This window comes from Mastomys coucha, unplaced genomic scaffold (genome assembly GCF_008632895.1).
Source record: "Mastomys coucha isolate ucsf_1 unplaced genomic scaffold, UCSF_Mcou_1 pScaffold17, whole genome shotgun sequence".
NCBI lineage: Eukaryota > Metazoa > Chordata > Mammalia > Rodentia > Muridae > Mastomys > Mastomys coucha.
The window spans coordinates 8,612,044-8,638,675 of NW_022196899.1; the positions used below are offsets into that span (position 1 = coordinate 8,612,044).

The 26,632-nt window shown below is 36.3% G+C and overlaps 1 protein-coding gene and 1 pseudogene across 4 annotated transcripts in view; one reads left to right on the forward strand and one right to left on the reverse strand.

Annotated features, from left to right (window-relative positions):
* The window catches only part of Ralyl (RALY RNA binding protein like), a 673,831-nt gene that overhangs the window by 1,446 nt on the left and 645,753 nt on the right, over nt 1–26,632 (forward strand). The gene's annotated exons all lie outside the window — the stretch shown is intronic.
* LOC116094947 lies at nt 18,678–19,129 on the reverse strand (annotated as a pseudogene).

Here is a 26,632-nt window from a genome sequence, read left to right on the forward strand (position 1 = left end):
ACACTGAGGAGGGTGGCCACTGATGATAGTGCTGAGTGTCGAATGTTGTCTATAGTGTTTGAGTGCCCTGTTGCATGTCTCCATAAACCCAGCAGTACTTTTCAGAGATGCACTGACTGGCAATAAAAAAAAAATCTATTCTCTACTTTTCACAGTAACAGAATCTGTGGGAGAATTTAGTTCCCAAATAAGTATAGAAAAGGTATAGAATGAATCCAAATATCTGGAGAGGAACTACTATTCGATCGAGTAGGTTGATTCTGAATCTTTCATTTTCTTTTCCAACCTTAAATGAGTTCACTGTTAAATTTCTCACATACAGTGGGTTCTGATAAAATAAACTGGAATTATATTGTTTTGCCTTATTACGTTTTTTTTCCCCTAGATTATCTAAACAAATTAAAAACTAAACTTTGGAAAACAAGGACCTACAGCAAAAGGATGAATAACTTATTTTATAGATTTTTCCAACGGCATGTTTTATTGAATTTCTATGTGTGCAGCTTGTGACGTGAAAAGTTTGGTGTTTGGTGTTGTACGCTTTGTGGTGGAATAATGAGGGAAGACGCTAAGGGACGTCTTGCAATGCAATATCGAGGAAGTTAAACATTCTACCTGTACCACGCCTGTATAACTCTCAGATCCTTGCAAGTTGCATACATATGAGGCTGTTCATTCATTCATTCTTTTGTAGCCTTGGCAACTTCTCAATAAGAAGTATCATTGCATTTTTTGAGTGAGAAGATTGTTTTACTCTCTCTAAACACCAGTCTATTGCTTGATGTGCACAGTTTTAAAATCGAAGCTTATATTATAACCCGAAACAAAAAATATGAGATTTCTTATTTTGTCCTGTGAGCTCATAGCTCAAATATGGATTTTCCTATGGATCAGACAGCAAACAAAATACTTATCAAAGTCATCATTTACAGTATACTGTGTTCTTTGCTTTACATGTATAGAAATGTTCATTTAAAATGATGTGTGCAAATAATACTTTATATAGGTCATAGGCTGATGAAACTTTTAGTTCTTTGAAAATCAAATCAAAACGAGAAGAGGCAGAGCAAGGGAGAAAGAAATAACCCCTGTGAGTAACCCTGGCTGTCCATTAGCAGGCTGGTTTTGACCCAACCTCAGCGGACCCTCTCCTGAGACTGGCCCTACTAATTTGCAGTTCTGTGTGGTTTCCACATGAGGCTGAAATCAGAGATGTCATCTGAAGAGAAGCAAGTTTCCAGTGGGATCCTCTACATAGAGACCATGGCTTTTGTGTTCATTTTATTTTATTTTACATTTATTTTACATTTCTAATCTGTGACTTCCAAATCATTCCAATCCATATCTCCACTCACTGAGCCAGGAACAGTGAAGCTTCCAACACTGATCGCCTCTTGTGAAGCTTTGGGGTTTGAAACTGTGGAAGGTAATGTACTAAAGTTGGCACCGCCTACTGGTTTCTTATGGGAAAATACATACTTTATTCATTGATCCAGCTTCCCAAACAGACTTCTCATCAACTTAATCATCCTTTTTTTTTTTCTTACTGGTTATTTTGTACTAGCTTTTTAAGAGAATGAATTTAATTTGCCAGTTAAAAGGACAGGGAATAACTGGCTGCTGAACTACAAACTAACCTCTACTATTTTAAAAAGTTGTGAAGTTTTCACAAAGCTAAAACTACTTGTTAAATTTCCTAGAATGTTTCTCTGTAATATAAACTCTTAGCATTCCTAAAGATACTGGATTAATGAATTTATAGTTTCTTTTAACTGCAAACATTTGCAGAGAAACAAAATCTTATTTGGAGTTCTGTCTTGTGTGTGTGGTTTATCCAAATATATTTAAAATAAGTTTTCATTCTTAACATAATTTTCAATAAAATTTATCTTTATGCTTAAAGAGTCAGGTTGGTCATTTGTTTTTTTCTGCCCTGAGATTGTGTCAACTTACTTACTTTATATTGGTGTTATAGATGAGGTGAAAAAGTTTTAAGCACTCTAGATTTATTCAGTAATATATTTAACTACAGAAGGTGTCTTACTATGCTGGAAAGTGATGTCTTAATTTTTATGAAAAACTAGTTATTCAAACAGACTATTTAAATATAAATTCTCATATCTTAATTGAAAATGACAATATAGAAGAAATACAAGAATAATTTTAACTATCATAAATTTGTATTTTCTCAGCCCAATGAAACATACTTCTTTTTTTTTTTTTTAAAGTACTTTGTTGTATTTTGTAGACATTTTGGCTGCCTTTGTGTCTGTTCATTGTGTGAAGGCCCGGTACCCATGGAGGCCAGTAGCAGGTGTCAGGTCCACTAGCACTGGAATTAAAGACTTTTGTAAACGACAATGTAGGTGCTGAGAATCGAACCTGGGCCATTTCTCTAGCCTCTGCCTATGAATTTCTTAAGTAAAACAGTTATGCTTTGAATAAGAGAGTCAAAGGCATATGATATCCTTGTGGTTTGAGAGGTTTCCACTGAGTGGGATGTGGGCACGCTTTGGTAACTGTTATTGTAAGTCATTAGGTTGTGCATCAAATCAAAGAGACTTGAAGTCTTCTAAAGCTATGTTATGCAGGTAGAATACAAGTGGGATGGATATTTAAAATTATTTACACAATGATAAGGATTTCTAGAGTTTATTGTAGAACAAGAATTTCTGTCTCAAAATGAGTTTGTTTACCAGCATTGCTGGTTATGACTCTTATTCATGACCATAAACAAGTACAAACTATCCTGTGACATACTCGGGGATCGCTGACTAGTTTCTTCCCATTGATTATGGGGCTCTAGAAAGTAAGAAAGAGGTGAGCTTACAAAATACCTTCACTGATTGCCCATAACTGTTATTAACATCTCATTTTTGTTTTTAAATCAGTTTTTTCCCATTTAACTATACAAAATGATTTTAGATTTTCATACTTTATCATGGTTTTTTGATTTAATATGTTTTGGGTACTTGACATCAATGATAGAATCTTTCCCAGTAGGGCCAGTGAAATAGTTGGTTTCATTGTATCACAAACACAAAGAAAATAATCACTGAGAAGAATCTTGCAGCAGGGGATGCAGTACTACCTCTGTACCTAGTTACAGCCTCAGCACCTGGGGTCTCAACACCTCAGCTACAGACTTCCACTTATTACAAAATTTCATTTGCATAAGACATAGATTTAATTCAGTTATTGTCAGCTTTTGTTAGATACACAATATTGGTGAATTTTTTGTCTTTGTTTTGTTAGACTTACGCTAAGCACTAAATTTGTATTTAAGAAAATTGACTTTGTACTTTCTAGTTATTTCAGAAATTTAAAAATCTTTGTCTGCACTGGATTGTCTTCATGTTTTTCTGATACTTATTCAATTAATTTCCTTTTTGTTCTCTGTTACTGGAACAGAGACGGAAGTGGCAGAATTTTGTTGAGGATGAATGTCCTCTGGCATGTCCTTGGAGACTCCACACCTGGAGTGGTGACTGCAAGATTTATTTCTTACCATGTTTAAATGTACACTGAAAGGGAAATTATAAAGGACGTGGAAACACTCTCTTGATTTCTGATTTCCTGAAATGGGGAATAGATGCCTCACTAAGCACAATTATAATAGTGAAAAAATAAAGAGTTCATATGCAGGTTATATTTTTGGTAAAATATAATTAAACTCACTAGTTAATATTATTTTTGTTAGGACTAAAGTAGTTGATTTTTTTCCCTCAATTTTACACTGAAAATTAATTGTACGTATATGTACTGTGTGTTTGTAGCTAAGATGTAAAATGTTTATGTAAATTTTGATAACTATATGGTATATATAATATGTTACATATTATATTTTATACATTTTATATATATGCACAACATATTCCTGGGGAGTCTGGAAATTTTGTTAGTCAGGGATAGAGAAAGGCTATTGGTTTCATATTTGATGTCAAAGACAAAGAAATGGAAGAGAACTATAATTTATTTTTTAAAAATTTATTAGCTTATATTAATAATACATATAACAACACACATTATGACATATTCATACATGTACATAATATATTTCAATTGTATTCAGCCCAATTCCTTTGTCCCCTCCTTTTGTTAATCTCCTTCCTCTTCTGTGTGTGTCTGTGTGTATGTGTGTGTGTGTGTGTAGGTGTGTGTGTATGTGTGTGTGTGTGTTGTGTGTGTATGTGTGTGTATGTGTGTGTGTGTATGTGTGTGTGTATGTGTGTGTGTGTGTATGTGTGTGTGTATGTGTGTGTGTATGTGTGTGTGTATGTGTATGTGTGTGTGTGTGTGTGTGTGTGTGTGTGTGTGTGTGTGTGTTTGTCCCAATGAAGCTCATCAGGTTGTTAATAGAAAGACAGTAATAGCTTATTTACAGGAATGACTTACCACTGACTTACCAATAGAGATAGTTTCTATCCATCCCAATAACCACAATATGAACACATGAGGAACCCTTGGAAGACAGAGTGTAGGTAGTCCCAATCGTGTGCAGACCTTAGGCATGTAATCACCACTGCTGAGTTAAAGTCTACAGCCGTGTTATAGCTGGAAGTCAGTGCTATTACAGATCTCCCTTCCCTCAGCTCTTACCTCTAGCTGCCCTTCTGTGATGTTCCCTATACTTGGAAGGGCTTGTAGAGATGCTATGAATGCATCATTTACCGATGGACAATCAACAGTCGTTTATTTGTACTTTGACCAGTTATGAGTCTCTGTAGTCCCTACTGGCCACTGGGGCAAACAAACAAACAAAAAGCCACCAACAAGCACTAGCAAGACCTCTGACTAAATATGATAGCATTGCTATCATGAGTAAAAATGCATTTATCAAGAAGGGTATTGGACAGGCATATCATGCCCACTTAATTAATAAGCAACAGAGGATGCTTTCCCACTGGGGCCTGCGACCCCACTAGGCAGAAGGCTTTGCCCGTATTGACAGTAACTCCAATCAGAATGTGAACATCTCCATAACAGATTTGGCATCATCATACTGGTGGGTTCCATTTGGCTGATTGGATACTATTTCTGTGTACAGTGTTCAGCATTGACTAATGCGTGACAGTTTCCTCCAGCAGGTGCTATAGCACCTCAGGCACTGTGAAGCCTACCCAGAGGGGACAGACTTCTAGCATGATGTTGTGCAACATGACTGCCCATCTACTTGTTCCCCTACCTAGTAGTAGGAAGTCCGTCCCTGTTTTACATGTTAAAGTAAGGTAACATTGAAAGATAAACAGACTTCCAGAGTTCCTAGGGCTGTTGAAGGGTGAAGGAATATGTGGGAAGTCTGAATGACATCTCCTGGCTCACCTCTTGCATACATGTGCATTGTGTGTAGATGAGATTTTTGAGTTGCATTGCTCTTCCAAGTATAAAATACCTTCTATGTGTTTGCTCTTCATACATTACAGAGACTATAGTTTGGTAAGTTTTTATTACTGTGTATCTGTCATTAGGGAGAACTTAAGCTGGAAATAACACTAAGTATCACTTGGAGAATTCCTAAAGAATCTCACTAACGTACTGTGTTAGCACATTTGTGCAAGACTCTTTAAGCACAGACAAATGCAGGGAAACTGATCAGCTATTATAAATTGTCATCTGATACTGTGATGAAGTAGACTGGTCTTTGTCTATAGTTGCTTGGTAGAGCCCTGTGAAAAACACTCAGTATTTGTTTACTAGGCATGTGTGAATGTGGAGAGCTTGGGTATGTAATTATAGCTGCCGAGTCCAAGTCTACAGCGCTGTGAATCTCTTTCCTCCAAACTCTGTTGGGATGAAATGGGAAAATGAGGCTTTTGGACAACGTAACCAAACAGGCTGTTCTTGTCATCGCAATACAAAACTATAAATACAGGTGTTGTCTCTGTCTGCCAACATCTCATTATCAACCTCATCTTTATCTTTGATTTTTCAGTTACACCTCTTTGAATGTGACAATTTTTTTAACTCACTTTATCCATTTGTTAATACTGTAAAACACACACAACTGCAAAAAGTTATTTTAAGATGGCGTGTTTAAGTGGTGCTGCAGATGTGTGAAAACCTTCTATTATGGAAGAGTTTCCTTGGTGCTTAGGAAAGAGGATATTCTTAGGAAAGCAGAATGAGGGCAGAGTGAATGAAGAAGGAATGGACCTAGGTGTTTTTCAATACCATGTACATGTCCACAGTGAGTAGTTTAAAAGCCAAGGAGAACTAAGGGTTAAAATCTCCCATCCGATGTTGGAGTATGGATACCTTGAAAGTTGGTGTTAGAAAACAACAGCTGAGATGGTATATAAAAGAGGTAGGTCCTTGTACACTTGAAGCTCAGAGACTGCTTGTTGATTTGTACACCACACTAGTTTGAAGTCCCAGCATTAACATAAGAAGAAATAACCAATGTGCAACTGAAAGTGAGAATATTCAGTGGCAGAAGCAGATATTACAAAACTGCCTATGAGGAGGAGGTAGACAGAAAGCGGCATATATTTGGTTAATACCTATATTTTTTTTTACTATGATGCACAAGGGAATGGTACAATGTAGAAAACAAAATGCTATTGAAAAGTGTGTGTGTGTGTTTGTGTGTGTGTATGTGTGTGTGTGTGCGAGTGGTTATGTGTGCACATGTGGTTAGGTGTACTCAATAGAAATAAAGTATGGACACAAAGAAATGCAAGAACTGAAGAAGTAGATTTCCTTGCATCTGTGGTTAAAATCACTTAATTTTAAAACATAAATAAATGAGAAAGAATAGAATTGGACAAGTGAATGAGATATTGATCCTACTGGATATGGTGCGGTAACACCTTAAAGAGGTGTATTTCAAAAATTCTATTGAGTATGTGTATATGTGTATATTTTACGTATGTAACAAACTTCCAAGGAAGAGCAGTGCAATATTTCATGGAAATATAAAAGTAATTTTTACATGTATTAAAAACAAACCAAAACAAAAAAACAAAAAACAAAAAAAACAAAAACAAAAACAAGTACACTATTCCAAGAAAGAAAGAAACAAAGAAAGGGATACTCTCTAAGTATTACAGTGCATTGTAACAAAGAAAGGGATAATCCCTAAGTACACGGTGAAGCTTTGGAGACATGTGTCATACTTCTGTTATCTACGTCTAGTGACAAAGCTTAAAGGTCCCATGCTTCAAGCATATTGGACACATCTCCTAATATATCAGGGCTTATGGATAACAGTCCTCGGCTAAGAAGCCCAGCGTTGGTAGAGAAATCTCTTGATACCTAATCTAGGATGTCTCATACTGGAAAGCAACAGACATGCTCAAAGGTAAGTAAGTTGTATCCGTGGAAACATGAAGTCATTTGAAGGACATTGCAGGCGCCAAATTGCGATTAATTTCTGTATTAAGCACAACTATAGTGAATAGCAAAACAGCAAATAAATTAAAATATGTGAATGCACAGTGTTATGATAAAATTATATTAAAAGGCAACTCTAGCAATTACTGAGTCATTTAATGGCTTACCTTTTTGGATGAACCCATCCTCCTTCATGAAAGACAGAGTTCCTTGATAACATTAGTTACGCACACTATCTACATAAAGCCCACACTGTGGGCTGCATAGCTCTCAGGAGCTTTCTTGATGGGATTAGTGTATAGGCATAGTGTTTCTAGAGAAAGTCTTCCCATTCCAATGTTAATTAATCTGTCTTCTCTGATATTTGAATACACAATGTTAAGTCAAGATTAACGAGAACCTCTCTGAGAACTTAGCCAAATACACCTTTGTATCACTTGTAGTCAACAAAAATGCCGATAACTAGAGGTGTCAGGTAAGCACGTGAGATCCGCAGAGTGGAATTATGTGAAACAAAGACATGGGTTTATTCCGGTGCCCAAAGTCCTGTGGAATGGCACTAATAAGACTGGACGGGACAAGGAGGCAAGAACGACTCTGACAGGAATGGAGCAGGAAGCATAAGATTTGACAATTGGAGGTTCACAATGAAATGGCTAGAGATTCAGAGGAGAATTTTGTGCATCTAGATTTGTAATGAAATATATATATATATGTATGTATATATATATATATATATATATATATATATATATATATATATAAAACAATGAGCACTCTTTAGAGAGTGGTGAGGCTTAAAGGTAGCTAAGAAGGAGACAACAGATGATATATTGAGTTACTGTGAACCTCAGTGTAAAAGATATTTTTAAAAAATATCATGATAGAATAAAAGGGAAACCTAAAGGAAAACTAACAGTGCATAAAAAGCACCAACAAAATTTAAGTTTATAATCTGTAACACTTAAGTTTTTTTTTCATTTGTGACTTTTGGGGTTTTTATTTTTCTTTACATTTTGAAGAAAGGAGTGTCATCCGATATATATATATATATATATATATACATATATATATATATATATATATGTATATACATATATATATATATATATGTCTTCATCTTATGTCTGTATAGTGTTCTGTAATCCAGAAATAGATTTTATCATAGGATGTGGAAATGTAGTCAGTCACTTATAAAGAGGTCATTTTCCCGAACCAGAAAGACTAAAGGTGTACTGCAATTAAATACACTCAATATAAAAACAAAAATTCCAAAAACATAAAAATAATTTAGATGAAAATGCACAGCATATTTGCTAATGCATTCCATCCTGTGGTTCACACATTAGTTTTAGTCTCAAGTCTTGGTTCCAAAAGAAATGGGTACTCTTTGTCCTGTTGCTGCTCCAGTTCCATCCTGTCAATGTATTGACGGACAGTCTGAACCACCAGGAAAGAAGACACTTAGATATCTTGTTCCTGGGTGTTTTAGCCTAATCCTGGTGTAGGAGAGGACTGGGGATCAAATGGGTAACTTGTAAAAATGTCTCAGAACGACAAAGTTGCTTCATAAGATCTGAACCCAAAATGGAGTGGCTTCTCTTAGGAGTCAGAAGAGAAGAGATACTTTGGTTTAGACAAGGATTAGTGACATTTCTCTAACACAGTTTACCTGCGCCCATAGTTAGTTGTCTCACATGAACTTTCTACATAGAGCACACAGTTAAGAATGCACAGTGCTGTCACTAGGACTAAAAATGACCCTGCTTTTTAGAGTCCCGGATACTTTTTCGATGTGGTCACAGTATTTCTCATGTAGTATTTACTCAGGAAGTTTTTTGTTTGTTTTGTTTTGTTTTGTTTTGATTTGGGAGGGGGATGTTTTGGTTTGGTTTTTATAGCCAAGGCAGTGGAATTGGGTAGAGTCTGTTTTTAAAAGTTGCAAAATGTAACAAAGTCTAGCCCACCTTCCTTGGGAACTTAAGTGGGAAGTCATGAGAAAGTCCGTAAAGCTGATGGTTAAACATAATCACAGCATAGCTCTTCAGATTGTTACGAGCATGGCATAGTTGGAGTACAAGTGCCTTTCTGCTACAGCCGCTTACTATGTTTCTTGTAGACAGGTATGTGTGTGCATTCCATAAAATGCCTGTGGAGGTCAGGGGCGAACTTTAGAGAGTCAGTTATCTTGTCCACCCTTGCCAGGGATCAAACTCCAGCCGCTAGGCTTTCCCAGCCCCCTGTTTTAGCCACCCCCAGGGCTCATGTTTCCCTTATGAGGTATTCTAGAGTCTGAACACAGGAACTATACAGTCATGAACAAGAGGCACATTAGAGGGCTGAGGACCAGGAGAAAACATTAATATTTTTCAGTCACTAACGAGAATAAATTGTGGAGCAAAAAAGGCAACAGTGGAATTATGATGAAAAGGCATTCAGTAAAGTATTACAATATTTATCATTTTCTTTCTTTCACATGCATTTTATGCTTTAATACATAGTCTGAGGTTCAAAAAGAGATTTTTGTAGCGTATTTCGAATACTCAAAATTTAAAGTTCTGAATCTAAACATATATGTGGGAAAAAATAAATGAAACTAGTTTAGGTAAGAAATACTTCTTCATCTTTTTAATATGTTTGCCAGTTTAACTATGCTATTTTTATTATATAGTTATTTAAATTGGATTAATGAAGCCTAGCATTAATATATATTCAGTTTTATTTTACTTTAGAACACCATCTATTACATTTGTGATCTTTTTATTTTAGAATTTCTTGATGTCTCTTACAGTCTACAGTTCCAAGACTTGAAAGTAGTGCAATTCTAAGATGAGAATGAGAAGAAGAAAAAAAGAGTAATTAGGGGAACTGAAGCAAGCACACTATCAGGACATGAGTTCTAGGGTCCAACAGTACAGTACAGAGAACATCTGTAACAGAGCAGGCCTCCAGATCTGAAGTGTCCTAGACATGATAAATAAGTCAAGTGAAATAGATGGATCTAATTTCTGTGTTCTATCTAACCCAATTAACCCAATGAATCAGTATATCATCATTACAAAATCACTTTAAACATGCCCTGTCCTTTTTGTTCTGTCTTTGAAATCCAGTTTTATTAATATGCATTTGAAGTGCAGAAGTACACATGGTTTACATGTGCACACTTCTCACGAAGTCCAGGGCTCAGGTCTTAGAAAAATCAGGACTATGTCATGATTTTAAACTCTTTTCGACATCTTATTCATTTTCAGAGCATAGCCAAGATAGATTTTTAAAATACTTTCTGATTGTTTCAATTTAAACTTTCACTTTTTATTAGGAATATAAATTAAAATCCATTCAAACACATTCTGTACTAAGAAGTAATCCCAAAATGTGGTCAGTTGACCAAGAAATATCAAATTTACATTAATAGTTATTAAGCTTTAGAAGCAAGGTAACCACTTTACCAAATATGCCTTTTTTCAATCAATTCGTTCACAGTTTGATTCTACAGGTAAAGAGATGGTGCTATTTCCAGGAACGGACATCTTCATAGGGGCTTCTCTCTTAGCACATGTCCCTGACACTTAACCGTTTTGGTGAGAACTGTTCAGGGTCCTGCAGAATGTAGAAAGACCTAGACCCAAGCTTTACCTCCAGGAAGACCAACCTCATTTCAGGCAGCTTTAATCATATGGCAACTTTTAAAATGTAAGTTACATTAATTTTACAAAGAGAATTTTACTTTTATCTATTTTTGGTACTGTCTATAAATTTCCCTTAATTGAAAGTGTTCTGAGGATACATAAATATGAAAATCAATACCTGTGAGAGGTTTTGGCCAAGAATATCAACTATTTGCAAGTTTATCCTAAATTAATTTTATTGCTTAATTGAAATGCAGCTGTTTCAACATTTGCCAATTAAAATATACAAGAATTTTTAACTTAGATAAATTAAACCTCATACAAAACGGGATTGATTTCGCTTCTTAACAAAATATTTTTCATGTAAAATTGTACACATGTCCTAATTAAGAAAATTAAGGTTCAAACAAAATAGTGTTGATATATTGTGTTCTTAAGACATCCCATCCTACTGGTAAGGTCTTTGAGAATTTTTTTGTGGTTTGTGGGTATAAAATGTAAGGATTAAAATTCTACTTTTGAAAAGAGTATGGGGTAACAGGTATTTTGATGATATTGATCAATCATTTACTTATGGGATTTCTCAACTTCGAAACAGTGAGTACAGTATTTATACGAGTTGTAAAATATAGTGCTTTCATATCACTCTATAGCTCTATAATGTGTTTATCCAATAATTTTTAAGTTTTTCACCATTCTAGGTTGTGTGATACTGTGTAATATAGGAGAATGAATATCATAGTGTAGAAAGGTCAAATAGTCTTGTATATCTAAGTAGAAATAAAATTGCAGGATAAAATTGAACCTTATTTGCTATTAATTCTGAGTATTAATTTGTCTTTGTAATTTCAACGACAACTATGACCCATCATGCAGCAAATATAGCCAAACAGCACTTCAAGGTAATATGTAAAATGAAGTGCCTTAAGTCTGTAAAATATTAAATAAATTCTGTTTTGAAATTAAAGTGACTTAGTGTCTGTGGATTAAAAACTCTTGATGGAACAAGAGTTTAATAAGAGAATATTGGTATTAGATTTCAGTCAGTCATATCCAGTTGTTTCATTATTCTAAAATAAACTTCAGTGGGTACCCACTGCCCAACCTTTTGAGGCATGAAGACTAACTTCCCTCGTGAGGGTAACTGTGTCTGGAAGGGTGTGTTTGGGAATCGCTTGCTTTTGTGCGATGCTAGCACATTAGTACTTAGGCGACTTGAGTTCCAGTTACATTTGTAGTTCTCAATTTTAGGGCCCATTTATTTAATGTTGTTGTTCTCTGTCTTTGAAATATCTTTGACACATATTAAATTAAAGTAACTTTAACAAGATAGGTTTTGGATACTCATAGACAGGAGGATTTTAATGCTTGCACACCATTGTGGCTCCATATTCTCTTTGTTATTTTGAAAAAAATATGTGTAGTGTTGTTCTTATTTTCGGGAGTGATATTTACTACCTTTGGACACTCATACTCAGTTTCGAAAGTTGTATTTATTTTATGTGTACATATGTGTGCGTGAGTGTATGTGTGTGCCATCTGTGTGCAGGAGTGCACAGAGGTCAGAGATGCCTTGGATCCTGGAACTAGGTGGTTATAAAGACTTATAAACTGCCATGTGGATGTTGGGAACTGAAACCTGTTTTTTTTTTTCCCCTGAAAGAATTAAGTTTTCGGAATCTCTGAACAGTCCCTCCAGCCCTTCATGTACACTTTTAATTTGTATGAATTCTCACATTTGCTCATGTATTCACACATAGGCCTAGAGCCCAGCAAACATTCATGAAAGATTTTGCTTTATTATTTGGCCCTGTTAGAAAAAGTCTGGTTTGTTGGTCTTAGACATTATTTAAGTTCTATATAATGCCATAGTACTCTGTAAATATGTAATACAGAAAAATGTTTTCAGAAGCAAGTTTACATGTATTTAGGATGATTTCAGAACCAAGACAGCAGGATTGATGCTTTTTAGCCATATTTTGTCTGATAATTCCAGACCTGACATTTTAACCTTTTTTCTATCTTATGAGATGGCATTTTGTATTCTAGCTTGGGTTTGCACTGAAAATTCTATGTAGCCTATAAACAATTTAGCTAAAAAGTTGTTAAACCTCTCTTTAAGCCCTAGATTAATTTGCTACCACAATGTTTTAATAATAGGTTTTTAGAATAAATACTTCTTTTTAAGTAATGTCTAATGCACAGGCGCAGTGTTCCTCTAGCATGTAGTAAAAGCTGATTAAGAAGAGAGTGGGGGTTCAATGGTGGCGTAGTTGTGAATTAGTCATTTTCAGCACCACAACAAATGCTGGCTAGCTGAGAAGCAGAACAGATGGACGTGAGAAGTATGCTTAGAGCACGTTCCTTTTGTCACGCAGGTGGCTTGAGTTTCGACCCTACCTCAAGAACAGTGGCTTGTGCTCTAAATCCTTGACAACCATTTGGTGTAGTTTTCTTTTCTATCTGTGGGGTGAATAATCATGAAATTCCACAAAAATACTCAGAGAAATGGTAATTGTTCTAGGAGATTATTCTCCATGAATCCTAAGGGAACCTTCCAAACACTGCGCTGTGGCTTCCTCATGCGTTAAAGAGGAGGTTTCTTCACCATGTTGTTTATGCTCAGAGTAAACACTGTGCATGCTATAGGTTTTCCTGCTGTCTCCAGTTTCTTTCTAAAGCTAATATGAGTAGTAAAGCTAATATGAGTATTAATATAATAATTTTTAAAACTAATTCATTCTTAAAACATAATTTCAGTAATCAAAGACTTTAATAATACTAAAAATAGTTGTAAAATAACATGTAGCTTTTATATGAATTCTTCCTGTGGGCAGAGCCCACACAACGTGTTTGCTGATATTTTCTCAGAGTTTTCCTGACCCACTAGACTCTCTGATCTCATCCTGTATGTGAGGTTAACTAGGATTGGATTACTTATAAAAACTTCTCTTCCATTTCCACTGACATCCTTTATGCCTCATAAAACACATGTTGATACTTCCAAATGTCTTCAAATTTATTAGTGGCAGCTAATGTTTTCAAAATACAATTTGAGAACATTTGCTGCCTGGAGTCAGCTGGTTAACGTGATAAAATGTGGGCCTCCAGAACCTGCCCCTCCTAGAGCTTCTGTCCTTAGAGTCGTAGTATGAGATAAACCAGTCAGGATGAGGATGGGCATGGACGGCTTGAAGCCATTTTCTCACTGGTGGATCTGTGATTGGTTCTGGTTTGAATGGGAAAGTAAGCCCAAAACGATTATATCCTTCAGATATTTCCCAGTCCACTCCTACTCCTGGACAGAGTAACTACAGGAGATGTTTCAGTGATGCCTCACTTACAATGAAGTACCTAATCTGCAGGAATAAGGTCCCTGGACAGAATGAAGGTACAGGCCTTGTGGAATAGAGCAAAGGTTCACTAAAGCGGTGGTTCTCTAGAGAAATAAGAAAAATGAAGGGGATTCCCTAATTTAAGTTCGTCTCTGGGTTTCTGACTTTTAGAACCTGGTCTGAGAAGCATTTAGAATCAGGAGATTATGAGTTTTAATCAGTTCACCGAGTAAATACCCACTAACGCCACCTTTGCAGGAATCACAGCAACAACAAGGATGTAGACCACACACTGACCTTCTGGGCCGATTTGAAGGAACACTGGCGGGTTTCAGTGTTCTCAGGCTCCTCCAGTGTTCGCAGATGACTCCAGCTTGCTCATGTCTTAAGCCTGGTTTTCTTCTAGGCTCATGTAGTCCTGGGATGTCACTCTCTTTTGAGAGTTGGCTATTAGGATGAGAGCCTCTCTGTGAGACTCCTTTGAAGGCTGATGCCTAACTGCAATCATATTTTGAAGTACTGGTGATTATGGCTTCAGCATACAACTTTTGGTGGATACAATTCAGTAATTAGCAACAAGTTTACTAAGCAGTTTGGGACGTTCTCTGGGGATAGATTGGTCTAGGTTTTCATGTTGAGCTGTGTGTGTGTGTGTGTGTGTGTGTGTGTCCTCTGACATATTGTGCCCACCTCCAACTTAGTACTTAAATAAGGACAACCTCATGTGAATAGCTGAGAAAGTATTCTCTACCCATTTGATCAGAAGCTGTTCACATTAAGAGAGCACTTTTTGTTTTAGAAAATGTAATTATTTCATCAAGTCTGTGTACATGAGATCCTGAAAAAAAGAGAGTTCAGTGAGAGCATATGATTAAGGACTGGATTAATGGAAAAAGTAAATTTAATTAGAGAATAAAGAATAATATGAATTCAGGATTTTAGATGAGGAGTTGAAGGTGTCAGGAAGAAGAACAAATGCATTTGCTTTGGGAAAGGAATATGGTCTTCAGAACTATCTGGCAGAAGATTCATAGTAGCATAGGTAAAATGGAAATATGTGGAAATAAGGGCCTGAAGGAAGGAAAGTTCTTGTGGCATTGTGTTTAATCACGAGTCACACTGAAGTTAGTGACTCAAAGTAAGGAAAACCATCAAGGAAACTGGGGGTTATGTAACGGCAAGAACACTGGGGGAGAGGACCATAGTGAGGAAACCTTTCTCGTGTGGAAAGACTGTTCAGTGACGATATCCTGCTCTGCTTCATGGTACTTAAAGAGGGACACCTCATATGACTTCTTGGGCATTCAGTCATTCAGCTGTCCAGGTTAAGAGAACACTTTTCTTATTAGACACTGCTTAAATCACACTGAGAAGGGGAAATAGAATAGATATCTAAGGTGGATGCAGAGAACTGGATGGGAGAGGGGGTGGGGAGAGGAAGAGGAGGGATCAAGTGTGTTGAAGGAGACAAGAGAGAGAAGTGTAACTAGTGGGTGATCAGTTTCTCTGGGAAGAGCTAGACAATCTTACAAATATATACAGAAATCCTTAATGGTCCTACTCATCACTGTGGAGTGGTCAACTAAAACCACAAAGACACCTCAGAGGATTTTGATTACAAAATGACACTATGGATTTAAAGGCAAGTGGGGAGAGGTATATGGGAGGGTTGGAGGGTTAGAAAGAGACAGAGAAATATTATAATTAAATTATAATCTCAATTCCAGAGGTGGCAAATGCTAGTGAAAAAATATATACAAAAGAATATTTGCCCACATTAATGGAAGATATGGTAAAGTCACTGTAGAATGCAAAATGGGGAAGACTGAAATATTAAAAATAGTACTATCATGATATCCATCAATCTTTCTTGGAAGTTTATAATATCATCCAGTAATTCCATTTCTAGGTATATTTTTCAGAGGAAATCATTGTGTTAAATGGGTATGTACACTTTCATTTCTATTAAAGCATTATCAAGAATAACAAAGATATGTAAGTAATCTAAGTGTTCAATAATGAACAAAATTAGTGTAGGAAATGTTGGTGAAAGAATAAGTATACACACACATACACACACACACACACACACACACACACACACACACACACACACACAGGACATTACATTAAGCAGAGTAAGTCAAGCACAGAAAATAAATACTCCATAGTCTCCTTTAGTGTTAGCCAATAGCATGGTTGGCTACCAGGTACTGAAGAGTTAGCATCAAGAGGACACAGTTCTATTCTGCGGGGTTAGTGAGATCTGGAGAGCTAATGTGTAGATTGGTAGCCACCCAGGTAACACAGTGTGCTGTCATACTGAAATTGCAAAGACATTAGAATGTAAATACTCTCAGCTTTCTAAAATGGTAACTCTGAAGTTTATCATATGTTAATTAGCTTGAGTATGGCAACTGTTTCACAGTGTGTGTCAAAACATTATATTGCATACTTATGAATACATGTAATTACTTTGAGACCGCTATCCTTTAGTATCAGTGGGACTGTGGGAAGCAAAAGCCTATGAAGATAGAATCCAGTTTTGCTATTTGAAGAGTTTATAAAAACATCTAACTTATTGCAGTGTTAGTAGGACGGAGGATTTTAAGTTCCAAATTCACATTCACAGCTGTCAAGTACAGATCAAAGATGTAGTTCTCTGGGTAACAATTCACATTTTTTTATGCCGTCTTTCACATGAATCTCATGATACTCTTTAAGTAAAGCTGATGACCGACTCCTTGTATGTAGTTCTTTTCGTAAAAATATTTGATTGAGAAACCAATGATAGCAAATTTTGCATTAGAAATTGTTATGACCACCAGAAAGCAAATTTAAGAGTGTTGAATGACTTTTCAATGTACTTAGTAAATACTAATTAAAGTACAGGGTTGTCTTTGTAGTTATAAACGTCAAATGTTAGAAATGTTATAAGGAATTGCCATTTCCTCCCAAAGTAAAATTGGCTTTATATCTTTTATGGTATATTCCAAGAAATACTTTACTGATATCTACATAGTATTGTCCATATAGTACAAACATCGTAAATTGGCAGATGTTTGGGAAGTTTTAGTGAACTTCTTGAAAGACTCAAACTGAACATGTCCTTAGCTAGTTGGTCAAAAATCTACCTGTGGGGTGATTCTCAGGTCATTGAAGTCACTATCACATGAGAAATAGTCTACAGTAAAATGTGACACAGTCGAGTCAGCACGGTAGAGTAAAGTTAGCGTTGTGGAGTGGAGTTAGCAATGTGGAGTGGAGCTAGCCTTGTGGAGTGGAGTTAGCAATGTGGAGTGGAGCTCGCATTGTGGAGTGGAGTTAGCACTGTAGAGTGGAGTTAGCATTGTGGAGTGGAGCTAGCAATGTGGAGTGGAGCTCGCATTGTGGAGTGGAGTTAGCATTGTGGAGTGGAGTTAGCATTGTGGAATAGAGTTAGCATTGTTTCTTTTGTTCTCCACAATGACTATACATGTGTATATTCTAGGGAAATGATTACAAATGAAAGACAGCTGTCATTCCCTGGATAGTAGTATTGCTACTTTGAATCTGTCATTTTCTCTTACTCCTCACTAGTTGGCAACAAGTATAATTATTGTGCAGATTAATGTAGCTACTCTTCTCATATATGAAACACACACAGGCAAAGCCAGTTATTCAATATGATATATTTTTATCAACTTAGAGTGAGTATATCTCTGAAGTCAGTAATACTGGACCGGTGGTATATTTTTCAGGGTAGATATTCTGATATTATTCAAGTAAATCTCATTTATTGCAGCCTTGGAATTGTACAAATAATAAATCAGCACTTGCTTTTATTTCTATGTGTTTTCTTAATCACATTTCAAGTGATTTAAGTTTTTTATAGTTTCTTTGAATTAATACATTGCACATTTTAAGACCCTATATTTAATATTTAAAAATATTTTTTAACTTTTTTTAATAATCATTGAAACTATAATGCCCCGTACCAAAATTAATCATGACTCAATCTGTGAACTTCTAAGATATTAGCTTTAACCATTCAGAATAGAAACGGTAGCATTTCACCCTGGACTTTATATTTTCACACAAATATACTTAGGTTTCTCCAAATTGCATTTTAACTTTTCTTTTCTTTTGTTGTCAGGACTAAACCTCTTGTGAATGCTAAGCAGGTTGGCTGCACCTAGCCTCATCCATGCTTTCTCAACCACGCTTGTTGTTCTATCATTGTAGCATCTTCTGTTTCTCATCTTCCATTAGAGTTTCATTTACAAAATCACATTTCCTTGGCCCCCAATAAAAAATAAGTAAGCTACATGTTTCAAGCACTTACTCAGTAGTCCAAGTAGAAAGAAAGTTTTATTATTATTATTATTAATTAATTATTATTATTATTATTATTATTATTATTATTATTATTATTATTATTATTAAGGAAATGGGTCTCTAGGAGGTGTGCCTGGGGCCCTCACAGCACAAATTGTCCCTTAGCATGGTTTCCAGAATTCTCCATCACGTCTGGAAATTTTGGAGGACAAGAATAGGGGTGGAAATGCAGGCCTTCAAAGTCATCTTCCATTTTGAAGGCCAGGCCCACTCTGGCTGGGGCCTATACCTTTGCTACCTGGCTAGTGAAGCTACATTCACCCAGAGTTTTCGTCTCATCAAGGAGCTGGTCGTCTTTGAACAGCAGCTGCTCCTCAGGAGGCCTCTTCAGGATGCTCTCAATTATGTGCTTGAGCTCCAACACTGTGCTGGACTCCTTGGCCTCAATGAAGATGGTGGTCTTCTTGAGATGGATCATGAGAAACACATCCATCCCTGTGGCTGCTCCTGGCTTGATACACCAGACCAAATCTGATGGCTTCTCAGTTTGTCCTCAGCAGGAGTGACCTCTCAGTGTCCCTGGGGCCTTGCTGCCAGTTGGAGAGCTTGTATCCCCCACTCTTCTGGATTATTCCCTTTACCAGTATAGAAAATTGCAGAAAGGCCGTACACACTCTATTTTGCTTTATTCAGTAACAGAATATACTATTAGGCCCTGAGCCACTGAAAGTTAGCAGGTTGGTATTTCACGTTACATTTGACATTCATTCTTGGATATGAGGCTGATAGGCGTTAATTGTTCATTTTACTGTTTCTGTGAACTCATATCACAATAGCTAGTTTGTGTACCCATTGTGTGCTCTCTGCTCAGATAATCCCCACGTTATTTATCCAAATCTCCAGAGTAGTGGCACAGTTTTGTACAGTGTTTGATTCTTGGTTTCTTTCTTATTTTTAAGCATTTCATGATTAACCAGTGTAAACATAGCTCTAATTACCAAATACCAGGTATGTTCATGTCATCGCTTATTCTATGTAGAAAATCTCTAAAAAGTGACAGTCTTAAGATTCCTGTATTTTATATAATGAAACAGAAAAAAAAATAGGTCATTTACTCAGGTCATTTAGCCAATAGCAAAGCGGAAATTTGAAAGTGTGTCTGGCTTACTGACCTACGTCTTGCATATGATCGCTATAATAACCTATGCTTCAGAGTGACCGTTACCTTAAGTTTATAGAAATTAGAGTCCCAGTTGGAGCTCCAAAAGCCACTGAGTTAATTCTGTAACAACTGTCCTTGATTTGAAACGCAAAGCTCCTAGTTTCCCAGTCACAACTTGGACAAGGTCCTAGAACGTTCTATTGAGTGTTTGGTTGTATAAATAACTACAGCAACTTGCCTGTCTTCTCCCTCAAGCTGCTGAATAGTAATGTAATTACATCCAGCCCTTCCATTTTGCCTCCTTCCCTTGTGTTTTTTATCATTTGGTGATTAGATTACAATGTCAATGATTAACATGCATCATTTTCCCACTCTAAGCAATAAGCAACTCTCTGTTCCATGCTTGATGATGGTTGCCGGGTTAATCCACTAACTGTCTGTACCTTGATGCAGAATTATACACTGATGAATGGGCGATGAGCTCCATGAAACTCAGGAAGTGACTTGTTGGCTGACACCACGATATGTTATGATTTGATATGACTGTGCATAAATGTTTGTACTCAATCATAGTGGCTGGGAAATAGATTGAGGATGGTAGAAAAGGGAAAGAAGTGGAGCAGGAAATCATCCCAAGAAGAGCATCTGTGGGCTGTGCAATAATATTAATAATGTAATAAAACATTAGTATTTGTACTTCCCAACAGGACACTTAAGCACACTGCTTGGATTTCTGGAACCCTTGGTTTATCAATAACTAATGAGGAAACTGAGGCATAAGGAGTTAAGACCACAGCTATATAGTAGAAAATCCAGGGTACCAACCTGGGCAGTCGCCTTTAGGGGTTAAATTTACTCCGGAAATGCTGCCCGTTAAGGACTTGTGTGAAAACAGATCCTGAGGTGTTTAAAAGGACCAGACTTATCTACCCAAGGGTTGACAGCACAACAGTCAATGGTTCTTGATGTACACTTAGTATAACTCATCTTTTCTATCAATCACCTAGTATCTTCTGACAAATAAATTGAAATTGTATTGTTTTATATTGCATCTCATGTATTATTTTCAACATAAAATACTCCATTTCATCCTATTGAAGATGACAGTGTTATTTATCATTTATGTTTTTGTATTTTTATATTTTGAAAACTGTCCCCAGTAGTTGAAAAATCATAACTCTACGGTGTTTTCTAGATCAGTGTGGTTTTTCTACTTCTGGTTAAAGAAAAGCAAAGCCAATCAAACAAACAAACAACAACAACAACAACAAAACATGTGATAATCAGTAAAATAAACACCACCCTATACATTTGGGACTTCCGCCAAGAAAAAAATTATCTATGAGGTTGTAAATTTAGTTACATCATCCTGATTCTAGTAAGTAGTTTTAGTCATCATTCAGGAGATGACGATTTTGTAATAAATGCTGGGTTGTTACTGAGGGCACAGAGGCACAGGCTAGATAAAGTGGCTCTGATCATTGTACAGGCTGGAATCACCCCATAAAATCAGGACTCCTTTTTTCAGTATTTCTCTAAGGTACTGTGAATCCATAAATATGAACTTAAGATGCCAGTAGCTCTTAATCAGGTTTTCCAGTTACCCTTGCATAATCTGAAAATTGTTTTATTGTCATAAATAATTGGTTTTGTCATTAAAAAGTTTAAGAGAAGCTGCAGATACCTGATAGAAAGATCTCATTAGTAGTAAGAAATAAACCACTGTTCCTTATTGACATATATAGATTTCAAATGAAACAAGTTACAAAACCCCCCAACATTTCAAAGCTACTCAAAGCTGCTTTGAGAAAAAGGAATTACCAAGGTTTTCTTTCCAAGTTACTCTCATTGGAGAAATATCTAATCTCTTGGGTGAAAACTACAGTATTTTGAAAATAATAAATAGGTACTTTGCTAATAAATTATCTTTAATACTAATATAAGCAGTGAAGTAATATAGAGGTTGCATTTCTTTGCCTTATGCTTGTCCCCAATAACCACATAGAGAAACCAAGATCTATTTTAAACTTCAGGTCAATAGCTGAATAGTTAAATGATGCATCTCAACCCCTATGCTAATCTGGCTACCCTCCATCCACATCCCATGATACTTGCATATTATTATTGATCTGGATCTGTGGTCTTCAGGCGTATTTCCATGATCGCTCTCCAGACCCATTCTTCATGGCTTTAAATCTTCCATCCTCCTAGCTGATCTGAAACGCCCTCACTCCCTTCCTCTAGCTGGTGGACTTCCCATCTTTTATTCTGTCCAGCCATTGGGTGATCAGCATTATTGACAAGACAGAGAATAAGAATTTTTACACACACTTGAGCTGGGGTATTCTTGGTATAGGCATTACAATGCTCTGTCTGTACGGAAACAGCATATGAGGGCACAGAATTCTGTGTTTGAATCACATAACGGTTAACATTACACAGCATACAAAACATGCCTACAGTAAATTCTAAAAATTACTTATTTTTTTAAATATTCATCAAATCCCATGTAAAATATCTTCATTTTTAAATTGATTTTCTGTACTTGAAGTAAGTACACTATTCTTTTCCTCAAAATGAAATTGTGTGAGAGTGTTCGTGTGTGTGTGTGTATGAAAAATATGTCAAAAAAAGTTTTTTATAAATCCTACATTTGTTGTTTTAAAGAGATCATTGGCTTGAGTTGGTTTGTTTGTTTATTTAGAGCTAGTTTTCAGCTAAGGGTCTAGTGCATGCTCTACCAAACATTCCAACAACCCCACTTCACAGGAACAACATTGTCATTAAAAATAAAAATCTCCACATGCCGGCAAGGTGGTTCAGCTACTGAGCACACATACTTTTCTTGCAGAAAACCAGAGTTCAGTTCCCAGCACCATAATCAGGAGGCTCACAATCGCCAGTGACTCTCACTCTTGGGGATGTAATGACCCCTTTTGATCTCAGTGATCCAACTTTTATGAATGGGCATTTAATCTCTCCCTTCCCACCACACCCCCACACACAGTAAAATGCTTCAAAAGGAATTTTTTTTGTTTTTTGGTTTCTCAAGACAGGGTTTTTCTCTGTTTAGCCCTGGCTGTCCTGGAACTCAGTCTGTAGACCAGGCTGGCCTCCAACTCAGAAATCCACCTGCCTCTGCCTCCCAAGTGCTGGGATTAGAGGCATTTGCCACCAATGCCCGGCTAAAAATGAATTTTTTGTATTTTCCAGTAATTGAATTTTGTCCTGAGGATGTATTCGAAAGCTCAAAACTGGCATATATGTGGGAAGTTATTTAAAACAGTTATCTGCAGTATGACTGCTTATATTTTATCTTGTTATTATAAGAATAATTCTTTGATGAATAAAGTATGAATTTTACATTGGTATTACTGGGAGCCGAATAAAGAAAAATGCTCAATAAGATTTAATAAAAAAAATCATTACTGATGTTCCCTGTTCTATTTCTACATCATTAATATTGTGATTTGTTTTATCATTAGCTAATTTCTTTTGCTGGGGCTCTGGTCTGTTATTATCAATTGGTGCAACCTGTGCCTAATACTGCAGGCTAGTTACTTATGGAGTATGTTAAATTAGGTCATAGAACAGTTGTTTCTCTTGGGTGGGAAAGATAAAATAAGATAATTAGGCCATGTGCAAATTCAGTTTGAATAATGAAAACTGATCAGTATTGCATACAGGATTTTCAATTTTATATGTAAGATTGACAGTAGGAGCACAGCTGTGCTTTGTGACCTAACTTGATTTGTGACATTTGGATGCATAGAAAATGTTTTTATGTTCTATAAAATTTATAAACATTAAATAAGTAAAGTATGTTTACACATAGAAATTTGCCACCCAAAAAGCTCTATTTTTTTTAAATATTTTGAAAATACCAGACACTAATTTGGAGATTAAGGGAGTAATTGAATCTTAGGTGACCACAGTGATTTTGCGGCATTTGCATATGCGGCTTGGGTCTGGGAACGGAGCTGAGTGGTGGAGTACTGGCCTGGTGCACCTAAGTGATAAGAATTATTTTAGGCATTTTTATTAGATTTTATATCCCACCTCTTGTACTGGAACTACTAAAATAGTCATCCCATTAATGTTTATGTGCGGTCCCCAGGGAGCAGAGAAATGAGAATGACTGTTCAAGAATATCTTCGGCACAGAAGAAACTGCCTGGGTCTGGTGTATATTTTGGTTTGTCTTTTTTTTGTGACGTGCTTTATTGTATTATTCTAGCAGTTTTTATTGTATCAGCCCATGACCAGAGAATCCAAAGTACTGACTCATTTGAATCCTAATTCAGACAATTCCAATCCACAAGGAAAATAGGATGTGTGTTTTAGTATTATCAGCCTGGCTACAAAGCTGGGATATGTGTGTAAATGTCGTGTCTTTAATATTTGACAAAAAGGCAGAAACTGGCATTCACATTTGAATAATAAACACTTATTGGAACAGTCCCCAGCACAAAAACTATACTTTTTTCCTGTTTATATATATAAAAACCTTTGTACCTTAAAATTTATTGTCCTGAACAATGCCAAGGACCTTATGTGACAAGGGGAATATGTACGGCCAGCATCATTCAATTTAAAATTCGTCTGTCTCTTACCTTATGTCTTTGATAACGTACATTCCCATTTTCTTTTGTCTGTAACTCATTCCCTTTTTTCTAGTACTGCATTTTGTTTTCTCCTTGTTAACTTTAAGTTCATGAAGTAGCTAATTTATTTATTTTTTTCTAATTAGGGGACAGCTTGGGTAAGATGTGATTTCTGGCCCATACTACCCACATTAATTTGTACTCAAAATACACAAACATCAAAGATTAATAAGATCTTTAAACAGCAGTAATATACAAACGTATGTGTGTGTGAGTGTGTGCATATGATTGTATGAGTGTATACGGGTGTGTGTGAGTGTATGTGAGTGTGTGCACATATATTCCTCTTAAAGATGTAATGAGTACACAGGACAGATGACAGTAAATAACCTATTTAAAAAGACATAATATGAAATTCAGACCTTCCTTCCCATCATTACACTAATTTTTAGAAAACTCTTTAGTCGATTACTTATATAAAAACGTAATTTCGGGCTGGCGAGATGGCTCAGCGGGTAAGAGCACTGACTGCTCTTCCGAAGGTCCTGAGATCGGATCCCAGCAACCACCTGGTGGCTCACAACCACCCATAATGAGATCTGGCGCCCTCTTCTGGTGTGTCTGAAGACAGCTACAGTGTACTCATATACAATAAATAAATAAATAAATAAATCTTTGTTAAAAACGTAATTTCAGGATTTACCATCCAAAAGTAATATTCAAAAGGACATACTCCGTATACCATATCATTTTGAGCTTCCTATTACTAATACATGTTTTGTTTTGTTTTCTCTGCTCAGTGACCAGACTGTCCCTTCGTATCTTCGGCAGGCAGGGCTTCCATGACTCCCTTCCAGAACCAAAATTCTTGGATGCTCAAGACCCTAGAGAAAATGACATAGTGACTACATTTAACCTTGTCACATCCCAAAATGTACTCTGGGTCATCAGTAGACAGGGCAACACAGACAAGCATGGCCTGTGGATCCATGCTTTCCGTTCCTTGACAGCTTGGGACTAAGATACCACACCTATGATGCTGCAATCACCTGTCACCCTCTGCTCTAAAAACAGCGGCTTCTCTCTTGCCATTCTTAGAGCCAGGGAGGATAGGCTTAGCCTTTGAGCCTGTGCAAAGGCTCTGTGGCTTTGTGATGCAGATCTCACCCTCAGTAGATAAACTTTCAGGACTGCCAGCCACTTAGCAGGCTGTGCTTCTTCTCCATAAATAATCCTATCAGGCAATCACAGGCTGAATTTTAATTTGTAACTTTACTCTTTGAAATAGTTTGAAAAGCATTTAATGACATTTTTATTAGGAAAAGAATCAACAATTTCCGAAGCAAAATTCATATAACAACATGTGAGTAATACATGCTAAAATTCACTTTGTGGGCAGATTACTTTTGTCAGCAGGTCTCAGACGATTTAGACTAAATAATATATGTTGGAAATAACTTAGCGTTCCTGTGTTTGTGCACATACAATGCTCTTAAACAAAACACTTTAAACAGGACAAAGACAAATTGAATTGAGTGTGTTCAGCACTTCACAGCTGGACTTCAGTGTTAAGCTAAAATGAAAGTAATGCGTTAAATTCAGGAGAGTAAGATATTTTATATTGATTCAAATTTATTTCTATTGTTAAGTATTTTTTCCAGCTGTGGCTCCTATGCATTCAGAAGCCTCGAATTCAGCTGAGAAGCAGATTATGAAAATATTTTAAAGAGGCTTTCCGTAGGAAAACTTTCTTCTTACTACCTAGCTCTTCATAAAGACACCCAATCTTTAATGTCATTTGGTAATCAGACTAAAAGTGGATACTTTTGGACAAAAGTATACGGCTTTTGATCTAGCAAGAGAGTCCATTTATTAATGTCACCACTCATCCAAAAGATAAGTGATTTTGTTGTTGTTGTTTTGTTTTTTTGTTTGTTTTTGTCTTTTTTTACATTTTTTCTTTTTTATATATACCTTGTGGAATTGTTGATCAATGTCATTATCATGCCTGCTATTTCACTTTTATTTTTTTTAATCAAGAGACAACATTTAAAATATTTTTTTTCTTTTAGCAGTTTTCAAATATTCAGTTCTTTGTTGTTTTAACTTTACATAAGTGAAATATATGAACAGAACAGCAAGTTTCAGCCATTCTTAGGGATTTCAGGCGAGTCAGAAAACTCAAGACATGCCGGGCGGTGGTGGCGCATGCCTTTAATCCCAGCACTTGGGAGGCAGAGGCAGGTGGATTTCT